At 43.6% G+C, this 16,732-nt stretch overlaps 1 protein-coding gene and 1 pseudogene across 1 annotated transcript in view; both read left to right on the forward strand.

Moving 5' to 3' along the window:
• The window catches only part of GRID1 (glutamate ionotropic receptor delta type subunit 1), a 672,081-nt gene that overhangs the window by 301,214 nt on the left and 354,135 nt on the right, over positions 1–16,732 (forward strand). The gene's annotated exons all lie outside the window — the stretch shown is intronic.
• LOC112482729 lies at positions 9,009–9,124 on the forward strand (annotated as a pseudogene).

Here is a 16,732-nt window from a genome sequence, read left to right on the forward strand (position 1 = left end):
CTGCTTTCTAATCCCTGTTCCTTTTTCTTGCCTTCGGTAATGCCCATTATTCTTAGGTTTCCTCTCCTGATGGTATCAGCTAGTTCTTGAATTTATCTTTCATTATTTTTCATTCTTCCGTTTCTCTCTTCTTCCTTCTGATTTATTTCTAGATTTCTGTCATTGATATCACTGATCCTTTCTTCCTTTTGATCGACTACTTCCCAAGCTTGCTATTTCATTTTTCAACTCTTATAGTGTGTTTTTTTTTAATCTCTAGAAGTTCTATTTGGTTCTTTTTGGGGCTTTCAATCTCCTTGTTCTGCTCATCTAGCTGTTTTTTCAATTTCTGAAATTGTTGCTATGACTCATTTCAGGACTCACTGATTTTTTTCAGAAGTACCATCCTGAATTCTCTGTCATTTAAGTTGCCTATTTCTATGTCTGTAAGCTTATTTTCTGGAGATTTTTCTCTTTCTTTCTGAGATGCCTTGTCATCTTGGTTGTTCATGGTGTTTACTGGACTGTTTCTCCGCCTGGGCATTAATGGAAGTGTATTCTGCTGATTTTCCAGAAAGATTTATTAATAAAAGTCTCTCTTTAGACTGCTGCAAAGAAGGCGCTTTTCTTTTGGTTTCCAGTAGGTGGCGTCTAAGCCTCTTGGATTCCTGCTTTATATATAGTCTTAATAACGCTTTCTAAATTTTCTTGTAGATATTTAATCACACTTGCTACCCTCAATTTTAGTCCCTGTCAGTGTCAGCGACAGTCTCGGCAGCGTTTGCTCAGATTCCCCTGGGGCTCTGTGGTGATTGGTCTCTGAGGGTATGGGGGCAGGGGCCCTCTGGGCTGGGGGTTGGGGGCTTCGTCTCAGCCTCGGTTTTACACCTCGTCCTTCAAAAGTCAGCTGTTGTTCCTCCGAGGTCCCATCTGCTTCTTTGCTTTCTTTCCTGATGACTGGGCCCTGCAGCCAGCTGGCTCTTGGGAGCTCACAGCTATCCTAGGCAGGAATGTTCAGGGAACTGGCTGCAGGAACTCGCTGCTCCTTTTCCCCACCCCCTCCTCCTGCAGAAAGCTCTGGAGGCTGTGAGAGGCAGTTTTTTTATTATTCCCAGTCCACCACGGGACACCCTGGGTTCTGACCTGTGGTAGCTCTTATGCGTAAATCCCACGCTCAGACGTGCTGGTGTGCAGTTTGGGTGTTTTTTGTTGAGTTTTATACGTTCAGCTTATTGTTGTTTCAAGGGGAGAGATCTGGGGATGTCTCTTACTCTGCCATGTTTTCAAAGATCCCCGGCCCCAGACCATTTGCAAAGTAAAGTTTGAGGCATCTAGGCCACTAATATGCATGATTCCTAAGACAACACTCTCTTGAGTCTTCCAGTGGAAGTGCATCTTAGAATAATAATGGCTACTTTTATTGGCTTCTTCCTGTGGACCAGGCCCTGCTCTAAGCACTTGGGTTGAAGTAGCACAACAGTGTTCCCAGGCTTCCTGCAAGGTAGGTATTATTATTATTACCATATCAATTTTCTGGACGAGAAACTCCTAACACTACGTAGTTATACACAGCTGAACCAGTATTCTAGCCCCATAGTCTGACGCCCATACCCTTGCTCATGAGGATGCCGAGGCCCAGCTTCTGTCATGTCACACCACCTCAAGTAACTGGTTGTTATTAATTTTTTTCCAGAGGCCAGATCTTGGTCCTTGACAGTCTTTGTTTCTCTTTAGGAAAAGAAGTAAATCTTTGCAAACACCTTTGTGATTCGAAGCTTGGATGGTGGGTTTGATGATATTTCTAGCTGCCTCGAGCCCCTAGTTCTGTCCCAGAAAGAGGTGTCAAAAGGGCACCTTTAGAATTCACTCTGATTGCATAAGTACTTTAAATAATACATCTGTAATTTGTGACATATATTCTCTAAGCAAAATATAGTAAGCCATGCTTCAGGGAACACATTGTGCTGCTGTACTAATTAATTTGTCAAGTTGTGGCTAATTTTAAAATTTAGTGTTGCTTATTTTGATTTGCGTTGTAGCCTACATTGTTTGAACCACTAAACGGAAAGTGGCAGAGTGCGGGAGAGCAGAACCTTCCCTCCAGGCTACAGAAGCCCTGAGTCCAGTGTCTGGGTTACCTTGTCATGAGTATGTGTTCTAGCCAATCCCAACTGCTCACTGTAAGTCCAGAAGTCCTCCTGGACTCGGCGGGCTCCCTCGAGTGGTTCTTCCCCCACATAGTGGGCAGCGGAGGGCTCCCTGCTTGTCAGCTGCTGGATGCTGCCACCTGGGTTGCATATTCTGAGGAAGGGGGTTTCTTGGGGTGAAACCAAAGTCCTTGGTTTCCAAACCCTTCTAGGCATGGAAGGCCTGACAGGGTTGCTTCCTGTGGGTCTGTGCTGGCCACAGGGGAGTGTTAGAGGAACTGGCTCTAGACCTCAGCCTTCTTAGGGCCAGAAGTGACAGGCTCAAGGTGAACAGAGTTGTGGTCAGAGTGCAGGTCTGGCTTCCAAGACTTCTGGAGGGTAGCCTTCCCTGGGAGATTCATCACCACAGTGCAGGGCTCAGTCTTTGGACTGAATCCTTAGAAGTTTGATTTCGTCAGCACATTTAGAGGGACTTCCTTCCCAGGAAAAACTCACAGCAAGGAAATTTTCAGCCAAGGAATCAATTCTATATGTGACACCAGACCAGAATACCTGGGACTGCGAAACACAGGGTCCACCGTATCGCAGTGGAAATGCCACTTGTCTGAGCCATCATCCCAGGGCCTGGAGGGCTCAACTCTGGGGTACTGGTCCCTTTTCCTGATAGCACTTGCACGGGTACTGCCAACTTCTGCCCCTATGGGCCTCCCTTCCTGAGCTTCCAGGCTGATCACTTCCCCTTTGTTTTCCTCAAACTCATTATAATATATTGTAATATATTGTGAGGTGCCCCCACAGCCCTGCCTTTGAGGTCATACCCAGGGCTATTGGGGTGGACTGCAGAAGCCTCTTTAGGCCTGAGGTTCCCCCCGCAAGTGTCTGATGACATCAGTTTTATAATATTCCCCTATATTTTCTCCTCCACCCATGTTATTCTATCAAAACAATTGCTATTTTCATTGGAAGTGTGTATCAGCTTATAAATATTTATTAATATTTATATATTTATGTTATACAGTATATTATATTGTAAATATTTATTTACTTTGTGTTCATGTTTATTTATTTACTTTGTGTTTATGTACTTTGTCTGTCTCCCTTCTGGATAAGACCTTTTTTGTTCACCAGGGCACAGCTGGTGCCTAGCCCAAGGCCTGGTACTGTTGAATGCACAATTTCAACCCTGAGAGAGGACCCCAGAAACACCTCATAGACCCACTCATTGCTGCCAGCCCTTGACTCTGGACACCTATTTATGGCACTTGCCTGAGACTCAGGCATTTGGCTGGTGCTGAATCTCGCACAGTACACTCCCACCCTCAGTGCTTACATAGTCAAGAGGGTACTTGATGAAATTAAAAGGCTTAAAATTTAAGGTAGATGCAAGAACCCTTTTTTGGGGGGAGGGGCAACATACAATTAATCAACCTTTGGAAGTGGACTGCAGGATATCATTGAGGCAAATAATTCAGCATGACTAAGGAGGAGATTAGAAACCTTTATGAACAAGAATAGCATCTGATAGCAGGGAGCTTCACTTTCCAGAGAAATCCATCCCAAGGCTGTTAGAATCTCACCACCAGCTGTGATGGAGAGATAATAGGTCTATTAGAGCAGAGTAGATGAAATAAAGGGAGCTAGTGAGAGGGTGGCTATAGCTACTGCTCTTTGACTGGCTGAAGATAGGCCCTGGCACAAGGCAGCCCAACCCCAAAAGGCTTCTGAACAAATAACCATAATCCCTGAAGGCTAGCATCTAGACTCAGCAAGCCTCCTGATTCCATGCCTGCATGCCTTCATTCATGCTTCCAACCATCCACCCATTTGCCTACCTGCCTATCTGACTCTCTTTCTGTCAGTCCATCCATTCATCCGTGCATCCATCCATCCATCCAACCTCCCACTTGCCTGTCTGTCCATCCTTCCACCCAGGCATAGTGTGGGGATACACAGTGGTGAGTAGATAGATGAGGCCCTTGTTCCCAGAAACCCATAGTCTAGTAGAGGAGACCAAATTGAAAACAGACAATTGAGATAGTGCACGATGAGTGTGATTATTGGGGACCTTCCAGTTGCTATGGGAACCCTGGGAAGGGCCTCTTTCCAGAAAGAGAAGCTTCAGCTGCTTCCTGGGAAGCAGCGTGGTACTAAAGAAAGAATGTTTCTTTGAAACTAATAGGAAATAGATTTGAATATTGGCTCTGCCATTTACAATTTGAGTGACTATGGACAAATCATGAAACTCTTAGAGCCTTTATTTTCTTCACTTTTAAAATGGAGGAAAAGGCTATCTAGCAGGGTTCTGTGAGGAGTCAGTGAGATGATGTCTGTGAAAGGTTCAGAAGAATACCAGCCATTAGTACCGGGGGGTAAATTTTGGTGTCCTTCTCTCTATTTGTCCTGTGCTAGGCTTCCCTTTGGTTAATTTATTTGTAAAATGAAGATCCTGTTTAAAGATACTTATATATTCCATATTTTACACATACACACTCACATACATCCACAGAGTTTAAAACTTGACTCAGAAAGACTTCTGATACCTTGATGCCATTAGCTTCCATAGCACATATATTAAGTACCTCATTAAAAAAATCAAATATTAACACACATAAAAGGAGCCTTGGGCTTTCTATTTGATTACTCTGAAGGGTAAGTTTACTTAATATAAACTAATTTATAATTCTGAATTTGTAAATTTGAATAACACTGTTATCTGAAAACTTTTTTTTCTTATGGATCTAAGTATAGACATGGAATCTGCAATTATGTGAGGGAGATACCAAGGTAATGGGGTGATACAGAGTGACACCTAACTCAGAGAGAATGCATTTAGCATGTTTTAACACTGGGACCTAGTTTGGCACATGTGGCTATGATGGGGATGATTACCATTTCCATCTGCAGGACTCTCAGTGGGCCATTGGTTCTGTGAATATGATGGGAGAGAGCTAACATTCTTGCTTGCCTAGTGGCTGATCCAGCCTGGAGACCCAGCCTGTAATTGAGAAGGCTCTGCAGTGACTTCTTAGTCTGGGGCTGGGGTACGAAAGAAAAGCCAGTATCCTCTTGCCTGGTGCTTCTTGGGGCTGTCTTAAAGTCCGCCCTTCCATAAGGTAAGGCTGCTGTCTGTCTACAGGGCTCTAGATTTCCACACAGGCCTAGATAGAGTTTTCAAAAAAACAAGTCTAATTCCCATCTTGTCGGTACCCAATTCCTAGCTTTCTTTGCTTCTGCTTTCTTCCCGACCCCATGGACAGTATGGAAGTTGAAGCATTATTCATATTAATGAGTCTCCCATTGTCTGCTGTTCTAGTTTTCTCTCTCCCTCTGAGGAGCCTGCCAAGCAGGGCACATGTGCTCATGGATCCTTAATAAATGTTTGATGATGATAATTAGATCATGGACAATTTGTTACCATAACATTTATTTTTCACATTTTTCTTAGAAATGGTATCTGTCTGTAGCTCTGCTTGATTCAGGACAGTGGTTTCATTTCTTCAAAGAGCGTGGCCCAGAGAGGCCATGCATTGTTGACAAAAGAGCAAAGATTTTAGAGCCTCCTGGCTCAGGCTCACATCTGGCTTTTTTACTTTCTAGCTGGATGAATTTAGAGGAGCTTGAATTTCTGGGCTTGAATTTCCATAATTGGTAAAGATATCTTTATCTAAAGTAATTCTTATCATTCCTAAACATTCCAGGGCAGACGACAGATAATTCATTTTGTTGGCAGGAAGATCAGGGCCAGTTCAGTGCACTGGCTCACCTGAAGTCAGACAGTGAATTAGAGCATATCAGAGACCTGAGCTTCTAGTCCCTTGGTCCAGGACCCCAATTCCATAACTTTGCTGAGTGTACAAAATTTTCTTCCTGTCTCTCTCCCTCCTTTGCTCCTTTCTTGCTCCCTTCCTCCTTTTATCCCTCCTACAAACATTTAATGAGCACATACTACATGCCAGTTAGTGAGATACAGCAGTGAGCCAGACTGAGCTCCTGTTATCATGGAGCTTACTGTCTAGTGAAGTGAGATAGGTAATAACCATAACCATATAAATATCTATCTGGTGGTAATATATGCAATGAAGAAAAATAAAGATGAGTAAGGAGAAAAGAAAGGGATGGGGATCCTATTGTAGAGAGGAGGCTAAAGGAGACCCTTCTGATGTGGGGGGTATTTTAGCAGAGATCCAAAGGAGGTGTGAGAGTGAAATACTAGGAAGAGCATTCAAGCAGAGGGGATGGCATGCACAAAGACTCTGAGCAAAGGTGTCTTTGGCAGCTGAGTGTGCAGCTGTGGTCTGAGAAGCAGCCTGACAACAGCTCAGGCAGGGCCTTGCAGGGCTTGATAAGGAAACTGGATTTTACTCCAAGATAGAGCTGTTAGAGGTTTTTGAGCAGATCTGCTATGAAGAACAGATCATAATAGGAGAGGGGAGGTAGGAAGACTTCTTAGAACTACTGAAAAAATCCAGGCAAGAGGTGTTAGGGACTTGGATAAAGGTGGGAAACTTAGAAAGTAGTCTGACTCTTGATGTATTTTAAAGGCAGAGTGACAGATTTGCTGATAGTGTGGATGTGGGTCTCAAGAGAAAGAAATCAAGGATGGGGTCATCACTTTTGGACTGAAAAATAAGAAGAATGGTGTGGCCATTTTACAGGGTTAGGCGGATGGTAGAAGAGTGGGTGTTGCGGGGACATGAAAACCAGGAGTTCGGTTTTGGACATGCTAAATTTGAGATTCTCCTTGGATACCCATTTGGCACTTTGGAGGAGGCAGCTGGGTTTGCCATGCTGGAGTTAGGGGGAGGTGAGGCTGCAGATTCAACTTCGACATTTGCCTTCATGCTGATGCAAAAAGCCAGGATACTAGATGAGACCAACAGTTGAAGGAGGCAGTGAGTGCCTAGAAAAGGCCTGGGGACTAGTCTCAGAGGGGCTGTCATAAGGAATGAAGGTAGAAATTAATGCAGTTGGCTTTTCTGCCTCTCACCCCTGAGAATTTATGGGAAGTTTTTGACCTTTGAATCTACAGATTGGGAAATCTGCTAGAAAATCTGGGACATTTTCTAAAAAGTATGAATATTTTTCTCATGATGGTGTAAACATTTAGTTACAAAGCCATCATTTGAGATGGGTAATGCCCATTTTCCCATAACCCCTGAATTCCTTCTAAGAGATGGCCTTTCAGAGACAAGGGATGCCCCAGGGCCCTGGGCACTGACGGAGGAATGGTGCCACAGGGAACCCTGGACATTCTGATCACCTTGTCTTTGGTTAGTACTAAATATTACATGCTCCCCTTCTCTGGATTCGAGCCCAGCTTTTCCATATGAATATGCACATGGATATCTAATGATACCAATATTTTAAGACAATTCTCACCATTCTTAGGACATTCCAGGGCAGACAATAGATGCCCTTTTTTTTTTTTTTGGCAGGACAATCAGGGCCAGTTCAGAGGATGGCTCACCTGAAGTCAGACAGTAAATCAGGGAATAACAAAGACCTGGGCTTTTAGTCCCTTGGCCCAGGACTCCAATTCTGTAACCTTTCTGAATATATAAAATTCCATTATCTTCCCCAAATGAAGTGGGTAGAATTACCCCTGAACAACATATAAAGATGGGAAATTTATTTATTCACAGAGATGCCGGGGTACTTAGTTTGATGGGGCAGGAAGCAAAGGGACTCAATTGGAGACGAGCAGGAGCAGGCTAAGATGGTCCTTTGTTAATAATTATTCCATCAAGGAAGCATTGAGTTATGACACAGCGGGCAGCTTTGGAGCCAAACACAGGTGGCGGGGGAGTGGGGGTTGAATGCTCACTCAGCCTCTCATTAACTACGCAATTTGAGACAAGTCACTTCAGTTCTTTGAGCCTGAATTTTGTCATCCATGTATGACAGTGGATGTTAACTCCTACCTCAAAGGGTGATTGTGAAAATCCAGTCAGATAAGGAGGCACCACAGAGCCTGGCACCAACCTGGTGCTCACTCATTTGTTCTCTTTTCCTCATCTCTATGCAGCCAATAAGAAAGTCATGATGATAACAGTTACAGGGTAATGATTAACAGTTTCTGTAATGGCTATTGTAATAGTATGAGGGTGGATTTTATGTCAATAAATTGATTAGGAAACTAGAGCTGAGGAAACACAAGGTGATTCCTGATGTTTAGGCAAAACAAAGACTGAGTGCATGAATGGAAAAGCCGTCAGCTGCTGGCTTCACCTGAAGAAATCTTGATTTCAAGGGACCTTGGGAGAAGCATCTCCAGATGCCCTAAGGATGACATGACAATCTTAGTTAATGAATACGATCCTGAAATTGAAGTAATGTTAGTCCCACTTATCAAAATGAGATAAGCATTTCACAGCAACACTATTCGCAATGGCCTAAATACCCACCAACCGTTGAATGGATAGACAGAATGTGGTATATATCCATACAATGGGATATTATTCAGCTATGAAAAGGAATAAAGTACTGATACGTAGAACGAGTTGGATGAAACTTGAAAACATGCTAGTGAAAGAAACCAGACATAAAAGGACAAATATGATTTGTTGTGTGATTCTATTTATATGAAGGGTCAAGAATAGGCAAATTCACAGAGACAGAAAGCATTTCAGTGGTTGTTAGGGCTATGGGGAGGGAGAAATGGAGAATGAGTGCTAATGGCTACAAGGTTTCCTTTTGGGGTAAGAATATTTTGGGACTAGTTAGAAGTAATGGATGTACAACATTGCGAGTGTACTAAATGCCATTATATTATACACTTTAAAATGGCTAAAGTGGGACATAGTTCCATAGTGTAGCAGTGAGCATATCTGCTTTACACACAGAAGGTCCTGGGTTTGTGCCCCAGTGGAGCCACAGTCCATGGTCTACGGCCATGCCACCCTGAACAAATCCGATGTCTGATCTCAGAAGCTAAGCAGGGTTGAGCCTGGTTAGTACTTGGATGGGAGACCACCTAGGAAGACCAGGTGCTGTAGGCATAAATAATAATAATAAATAATAAAAAAATAAAATAAAATAGCTAAAATAGTGAATTTTATGCTATGTGTATTTTACTGGAGTTAAAAAAAATCAGATAAGGGAGACTGAGATCCTTTCTTGGGAGACTATCAAGGCAGGCGCTACCTCTGTGTAAAGCTCCTTTTCTTGCCTTCAGTTGCCCCTCCATAGGCCAGACACATGGCGTGAACACTTTAGGCATGTTACTTTGTAATCTTCACAGCAGCTCTTGAAGGTGGAGGCATTTGTCCGTTATAGACCAGACACCTGAAGCTGAGAGTGTCATTCATTTTCTCAGGTCACAGATCCAGCATGTGCTGAGCTGGCATTCAAACTGTAGCAGTGTCCATCTTTGCATTATGGCTAGACTTGCCACCATAAACACTAATCTCATGTCAACCATCACAGTCATCGTCATTTGTTGAGCACTTACTATGTGCCAGGCTCTGTGCTGCCTTTTCACCATCTAGATTCACTTCTGGGTCCCCTATGCGTAGCATAGTGTGTGGCCTCTGGAAGAGGGTAGAAACTGAGTGTTTGGTAAATAAGTGACAGGTTTTTGTCATTGAGGTTATTGACTTGATGGTTGATTGCTAACTGGATCAGGAGAATGGTTTTCTCTTTGACCACCATTAATATGAGTGATTTCAACAAAAGTGAGCCTGACTCCTAATTTTTCTGAAATAAAGCTTCTTGAAACCATCAACCTCATTTTCCCTGATACTTGGCAGCCACAGCTTATCAAGCAGTTGAAAATCATTTATATGTTCAGAAATGGACAATTCAGTGCTGTAAATTTTAAAAATGAACACACTCTTAAAGTGTACAGTGCACTTCAAGTCATGGCAGAAAGCAAGCATTTCGGCTCTTGCAAGAGCAATGTGTGTACGTGTGAATTTCAGATATTACCCACCGAATACAAGCATATGTCTATAACCCACCATCTATATGCAAATAGTTTGTGGTGTGGTGCATATATTCCCCACAAACAGTGGTAAATGTATATAAGTTATGCAATAATATAGATGTTGCACATATGTTAGTTTTAGCTAATTATCATCAAACTTTTGGGCTTAGATGAGTTGTGATGTGTGTGTTAACAACACATTTACAAGCCTGGATGTGGTGCTGGGGATGGTCTTGCTGCAGTGAAGAGATGGATAGTGGTATGTATGGCCCTACAGGCGGCTGGCTGCCTTCCCTGGGGTGCAGAAGGCCTAGACCCTGAGGCAGAGGGCTAAGAGACAAGTTTTCCAAGCCCAAGCCTGGCTTTCAGTTTTGCAGACATGAAATTTAATTTTATGGGGGCCCTGGGGAGTGAATGGGCCAGAGGCATCAATCTAGATTAACTTAAGTGCTGAGACTGGATTTTTCATAGGGAGAAATCCACTGTCCACTGAGCTGGAGTCTCCACCCTGGTTGAGTAGCATGGGCTCCCCTTGCTGACACAGTGCAGAGCACAGACATCATGCTCTGCTCTGGGTTCAAAATGCAGCCCTGCCACTTACTGTCTATGTGTGTGATACCTCACGGAGAGGGAGACACTCACTCTCTTTAAGGGCCTGTTTTCTCTGCAATATGAGGAGAGAATGGGTCCTCTTTCAGGGTTGTGGTGGGAACCAAAGTGAAACCATTTGGAAAGAACTTGACATGTATAATAAACCCCATTTTTTGGGCCCCTTGACTGTGATATGATTTTAGAACTATAAGGGGGAAGCCAATTCCAATGAGAAACTGCTTGGTCTCCTTATCAGAGCCAGGTGATGTCAGTAGCCACTTTAGTGAGCAATGTAGCAGAATGCAACCATCTCTCATTCAGGGCTGGCCTTGCCATCACAGTCCAGACATGGGGAAGCTGCCATAATCACTATTTTTGAGGACTTACTATGTGCCAAGGACTAGTGCTTTGTCTCCATTTTATTGCCTATTCTGCCCCAAATGGAGAGGTGGTATCATTACTATTTTTGGTGTACTATTCCAGGAAATTGAAAATTAGTGAGTGGTAGCCAAATGCCCAGGTCACAGAGCGGGTCAGAGGGAGCCAGGATTTGAGTCCAGCCCTGAATCTAGACCATGCTGCTCTGTGTCTGTCTCCTTCCATCGGGGCAACCTCTCCCCCAAACAGTGCTGGCCACATAGGGACATGTTTCTGCATTTTGAGCCCCTCTCATCACATGCTCTGTGCTTAAATCAAGTCCAAACCATTGGTGCTATTTCAAGTTTCTGCTCATTGGGACTGACACTGCAAACTTCCCAGGCCTGTGTTCCTGGTATAAAGACCCTTGGGCCTCAGATGAGGTCTTAGGATAATTGGCCTCACCTCACATACAATTTGGATATTTTCTTTGTTTCTATCTTGTCAGATGAGACTGAGGATCTCTCTGCCACACAGTCTTCCTGTGCTGGAAAGCAACCCCCCCACATGCCTGGACCAGCAGTGAGTGATGATGCAGGGCTGGGTACTCAGAGAGAAACCGCTGGGGCAGGGAGGAATTGTGCTCTGGCCCAGATGGGTCACTGCAAAGCTGCTGCGAAGCAATGTGGTGGCCAGAAGAAAGTCTGAACTGCAGCCAGGTGGAGAAGTGGGGCTCAGTACTGGGGACACCATTTGCTGGGAGGAGCCCTGCACCTGGCTTAGATCTGCTCCCTTTGTGGAGCCCCAGCCCCCACCCTGCTGTGCTGAGGTTTCTCACAACGCCTTCTTATAGAACAGTGTGTACCATTTAGAACATCACACAAGCAAATTTAGCCAAGTGTATTTTGGGCCAATTGAAGTTGTAGGCATGCTGCCTAGGGAAAAAATAGATCTTTCTCACTTGATGTTTGACAGATGAGAGCGTCAAGAGGCCCGTGCGCTCTCTCCTGCACGCAGGGATTGCTGCCCAGAAACAGGGCTGGCTACCGCATTATCCTGCTTCTCATCATCACTTCGGAGATGTTGAAGTGGGTTGTTCTCACCAGACAGCTGGGCAATAGTGGAAGAGGGGTGGCAAAGAGGGAGCAAGAAAGTTATTCCATGAGATGCTAACCAGGTTTAGCAGTTTCTACCCATTGATCTGGAAACTGGATGGTTCCTTGACTGACCTATTACAGCTGTCGCTTTGCTAGTCTGTGGCTGCGGGCTGTCAGAAAGTGGACATCTATCTCCTTACCATCCTCTATTGGGAGATAGGGGCCCTTGGTAGGGAAATCTGATAACTCTTATACCATTTGTACCCTTTGGAGACAAAAGTAGCTGGCCCTGGTTCAGAGGTGATGTAGAGGATGGAATGAAGAGGAAGAAGAAGAAAGTATTAGTTCAGCATAATTAATGAGCACTCACTTGCTATGTGTTAGGCATTCAGATGTGGTTGTGATTATTATTATTTTTTTGTGTGTGCACTGGTTCGTTTTCTTCCTGTAGCCTAAGTGAGAGCTGGTGAGGCTCTTGTCATATGCGGCACAGGGATGGAAGAGGAAGTAATGTAAGGCATGTATAGAGGGCAGATATGCTTGAACTTAGAGAGGGAGGGGACAGACAACACAAAAGACAGAGGCTGAGATGAGGCCTAGCTGTTTGGCTTTGTAAATCATATGTGATTCATGGAGAATAAGGAGTCAGGAAGAAGAATGTGTCTGGCCAGGGGGAGGTGGTGAGTCCAGCTTTGGGCATTTTGAGTGTACAGTGTTTGTGTGCTATATACATACAGGTATTTTCAGTAAGCAGATGGTAATAAAGAAACGGTGTTTAAGAGAGGTGTTTGGCCTGGAGGCCTGGGTCTGCAGGTGGTGGTAGGAGCAGTGCATTGGAGCAGGAAAGTGGACTCTGGGACAGGGTAGATAGGATGGGCAAATGCAGTAGGAGGTCAAAACGGGATTGTAATAGTACCCAGCTTATGGAGTTGTGAGGATTCAGTGAGTTGATGCACGCTGAAATGCTTACATCAGAGCACAGAACACAGGGAGTCTGCAGGCCGTGTTTGTTAATGTTGTGGATTGTGGTAATTAGTTTCTCCAGCTTTTCTTGGGGCATACCTTTCACCTTTGATTTCCATCAGTAGGGCAAGGAGCTGGGGCTTTGGACTCCATTCTTCAACTGGGTAGGGGAGACCCTGAGGACAGAGTGGGAGGTGGCTGTACAAGAGGGTGGGACCTCTGAGTTCCCAAGGCTGGATGGGAGGCCAGGAGAGCTGGAATCAGTCTTCCCAGGAGCAGTGGTTAAAATCTCCTGTGGACCTGCCCAGCATGAGGCCCTGCTTTTGGCCCTCATCACTTAACAATCTTGCAGACCTTGAAAAAGTCGTTTGGGATACCACCTGTTCCCCAGTAGACTGGTGGCCTCAAACTAGACTCTCAAGAAGACTTGGGAAAAAAGGAAAACTCTTGTTTTTCTTTCTTTAAGGGACTTTGGGGTCATGGGGATAATGACCACTGTGGGCAGAAGCGAGCACTGGCCCACCTGTGGGTCTTTCCTGGCCTTGCCCTATAGTCTTGCTCTGTCCAACATGGGAGTCAGCAGCCACATGTGGCTACTGAGTGTTTGTGACTAGTGTAACTGAGGACCTGAATTTTTAATATTTAATTTTGATTAATTTAAATTTAAAAAACTGACACAATTCAAGCATTAGAAAAAGTTTAAGTATGTTTGGAACAACTTGATTATGTGAATCTCCTTTTCTGAAGGTAAATTTTATGAAATCTAAAATCAGATTGAGTATTTCTGATGTAAATTCAGCATTAAGATTGAGATATGCTAAATTGCACATGTAAATGTAAAGATCCATACCAGAAGACAGTATAAATATAAAACATATTTTAAATAATTTTTATATTAATTACATTAAAACGATAATACAGTAGTCCCTCCTTATCTGTGGTTTTGTTTTTCACAGTTTCAATTACCCGTGGTCAAACATGGTCTGAAAATATTAAATAGAAAATACCAGAAATAAACAATTCGTAAGTTTTAAATTGTGTACCTTTCTGAGTAGTGTGATGAAATCTCAAGCAGTCCTGCTCCGTCCCACCCACGACGTGAATCATCCTTTTGTCCAGTGTATCTACTCTGTATGTGCTCTCTGTCCATTAATTCCTTAGTAGCTGTTTCAGTTATGAGGTTAACTATCACGATATTGTACTGCTTGTATTCAGGTCACCTTTATTTTACTTAATAATGGCCTCAAAGTACAAGAGTAGTGATGCTGGCAATTTGAATATGCCAAAGAGAAACTGTAAAGTGCTTCCTTTAAGTGAAAAGGGGGATGTAGTACAATAATATTTTGAGAGAGAACACATTTACATAACTTTTATAATATATTGTTACAATAGTCATATTTTATTATGAGTTATTGCTGTTAATGTCTTACTGTGCCTTATTTATAAATTAAACTTTATAATAGTTATGTATTATATGAAATAACAATATATATAGGATTTGGTATTATCCACAATTTCAAGCATCCACTGGGGGTCTTGGAATGTAAGCTACTTAGATAAGGGAGGTCTAAGGGAGGTTTATTGTATTTTGGATATATTGGGCTAAATACAATATGCTATTAAAATTAATTTTACCTGTTTCTTTTTACCTTTTTAAGATGGCTGCTAGAAAGCTGGGGAGTCTTGGCTCAGTCTCTGGTCTGAGAATCCCACGGCTCTGGGCATCACTCAGAGAATATGCTGTGGGGTGAATGGGAAAGTTTTGCGGGTTTGAAACAGACATCAAATACAATGTAAACTATGGACTCTGGGTGATAATCGTGTAGGCTAATCAGTTGTAACAAATGAGCCACTCAACTCTGCACTTCCTACTCAGTTTTGTTGTAAACCTAAAACTGCTCTGAAAAATAAAGTGTATAAAAAAGAAAAACCTCCACCAAACTTCAAACAGAAGAGTAGGAAAAACAAACAAACAAACAAACAAATAAAAAATCAGAACCAGACATCTAGGAGTGCCATCAATGTTTTTTGGGAAAGAAATTTACTCAATTAATCCTTGCTAATCAGGAAAGACACCTGCTCATCATAGCCTGTCATCATCTGAGCATCCTTAAGGCTGCCTGTCACACCACACAAAACTGAGATGCAGGTAGGAGCTGCTTGCCATTCAAACGAGGAGTCTCTTCTGAGATTCTCTCCAGGAAACTTAGAGAGGTCCAGAAAGGAATAGAACATTCTTTCTTAATTTAGCCTCCATTTTGTAGAACAAGGCCTCAAAATCAAACTCGGTGATTATAAGCAGATTCCTTACCAGCTTTGATCATGGACATGATCTCTGCTCTGAGATACTTCAATCCTCTTCCCAGACCAGGGTTAAGTTAAGCATGTTTGACAGTCAGAAAGGACAAGAATGCCTCGCAAAGTGGCCCCCAAGAGTCCTAGAGGGAGTGCTAATAATCTCCTCATCTCTGTGTGTTCATTTATAAAAATTCGCCAGTTTTAGAAATTTTGCAATTTCCTGTTTGCATGTGATACTTCAGTAAACATAGTTTTCTTACTGAAAGGCCCCAGAGGTAGCTGTCATTTTCACCAAACCCATGAGGAGCAACCTTCCCAGGGAGGCTTGGCTGTCCTTACTGGCTTTGCATGCTGAGGGCCCGTAGTGAGGGCTGAAATGACATGATGCTTTAGGATTTTGCAAAGCTCTTTGCAAAATGATAGATTACAAAGCACTTTCTCCTTTTTCCCCCCATCTGTTACTTTCTCTGACCTATAATCACCTTCACAGACTTACTTCATTTTAATGGGCTGGAAACTGAGGCCTAGATAAGCCAAGAGACTTTAACAGGTCACTGGGCAAAGATGTGAACTCAGTTCACTCTGAGTCCTCTGGGCCCCACAGGCTGAGCCTGAGACTATGTCAGTGACCACAGGGGTACCCACAGGCTGGAGCTAAGTGAGTATCCCATGTGGGGATAGTCTGTCAGTGTATCAGTGGGCAGGAGCTACACTGCCAGTCATGGGGAATGGGAGCTGCCAACATGGCTTTTGTTGTTCTCCTGTGCTAGGCTCCATCCTTGCCCCTGTATGGCACTTTGTAAATGTGTGAGGGGTCTCCCTGTGCCATATAAAGTAAACCAATTTTTCTTCCATGTTAGAACAAGTTTGCTCATAAGAGGATCTGTGCCGTTTTAGCTCTGCCAGTATGTTGCCAGCCCTCAGAGGGGTGTGTGCAGAATGCTAAATGAGATCCCTTGATGTTACACCTGAGACGTGTTTGTGTTATAAATGGGTACAAATTGAATTTGGCTTTAGGTGATGTATGATATCTGTCACGTTTTCCCCCATAGTAGGACAGTTAGAGGAGAGCTAATTTGTTTCAGGTTGGGCATTTCCAAGCCTTCGGTGTGTTTGAGATGGCTGTCTCCCCTCTGTAATCACTAGGATAGTGCTGCAGTGCTCTGAGCTGCCAGTGAGTCAGCCATTGCCACCAGGATACTTGGCTGGGACCTGTGACCCTTGGTAGGCCTGCCCTGGATGCTCCGTGAACCTGATCAGAGAAGTCTCTGCCTTCAGGCCCCTGAAGACCTGGCTTGGAGGCACAGACCTCTCTTTGAACACTAATCTGCTACTTACCAGCTACCACACTGAGATGTGGCTTGAAGCAAGTCACA

Source organism: Pteropus alecto, unplaced genomic scaffold (assembly GCF_000325575.1).
Source record: "Pteropus alecto unplaced genomic scaffold, ASM32557v1 scaffold155, whole genome shotgun sequence".
In the NCBI taxonomy this organism is placed as follows: Eukaryota; Metazoa; Chordata; class Mammalia; order Chiroptera; family Pteropodidae; genus Pteropus; species Pteropus alecto.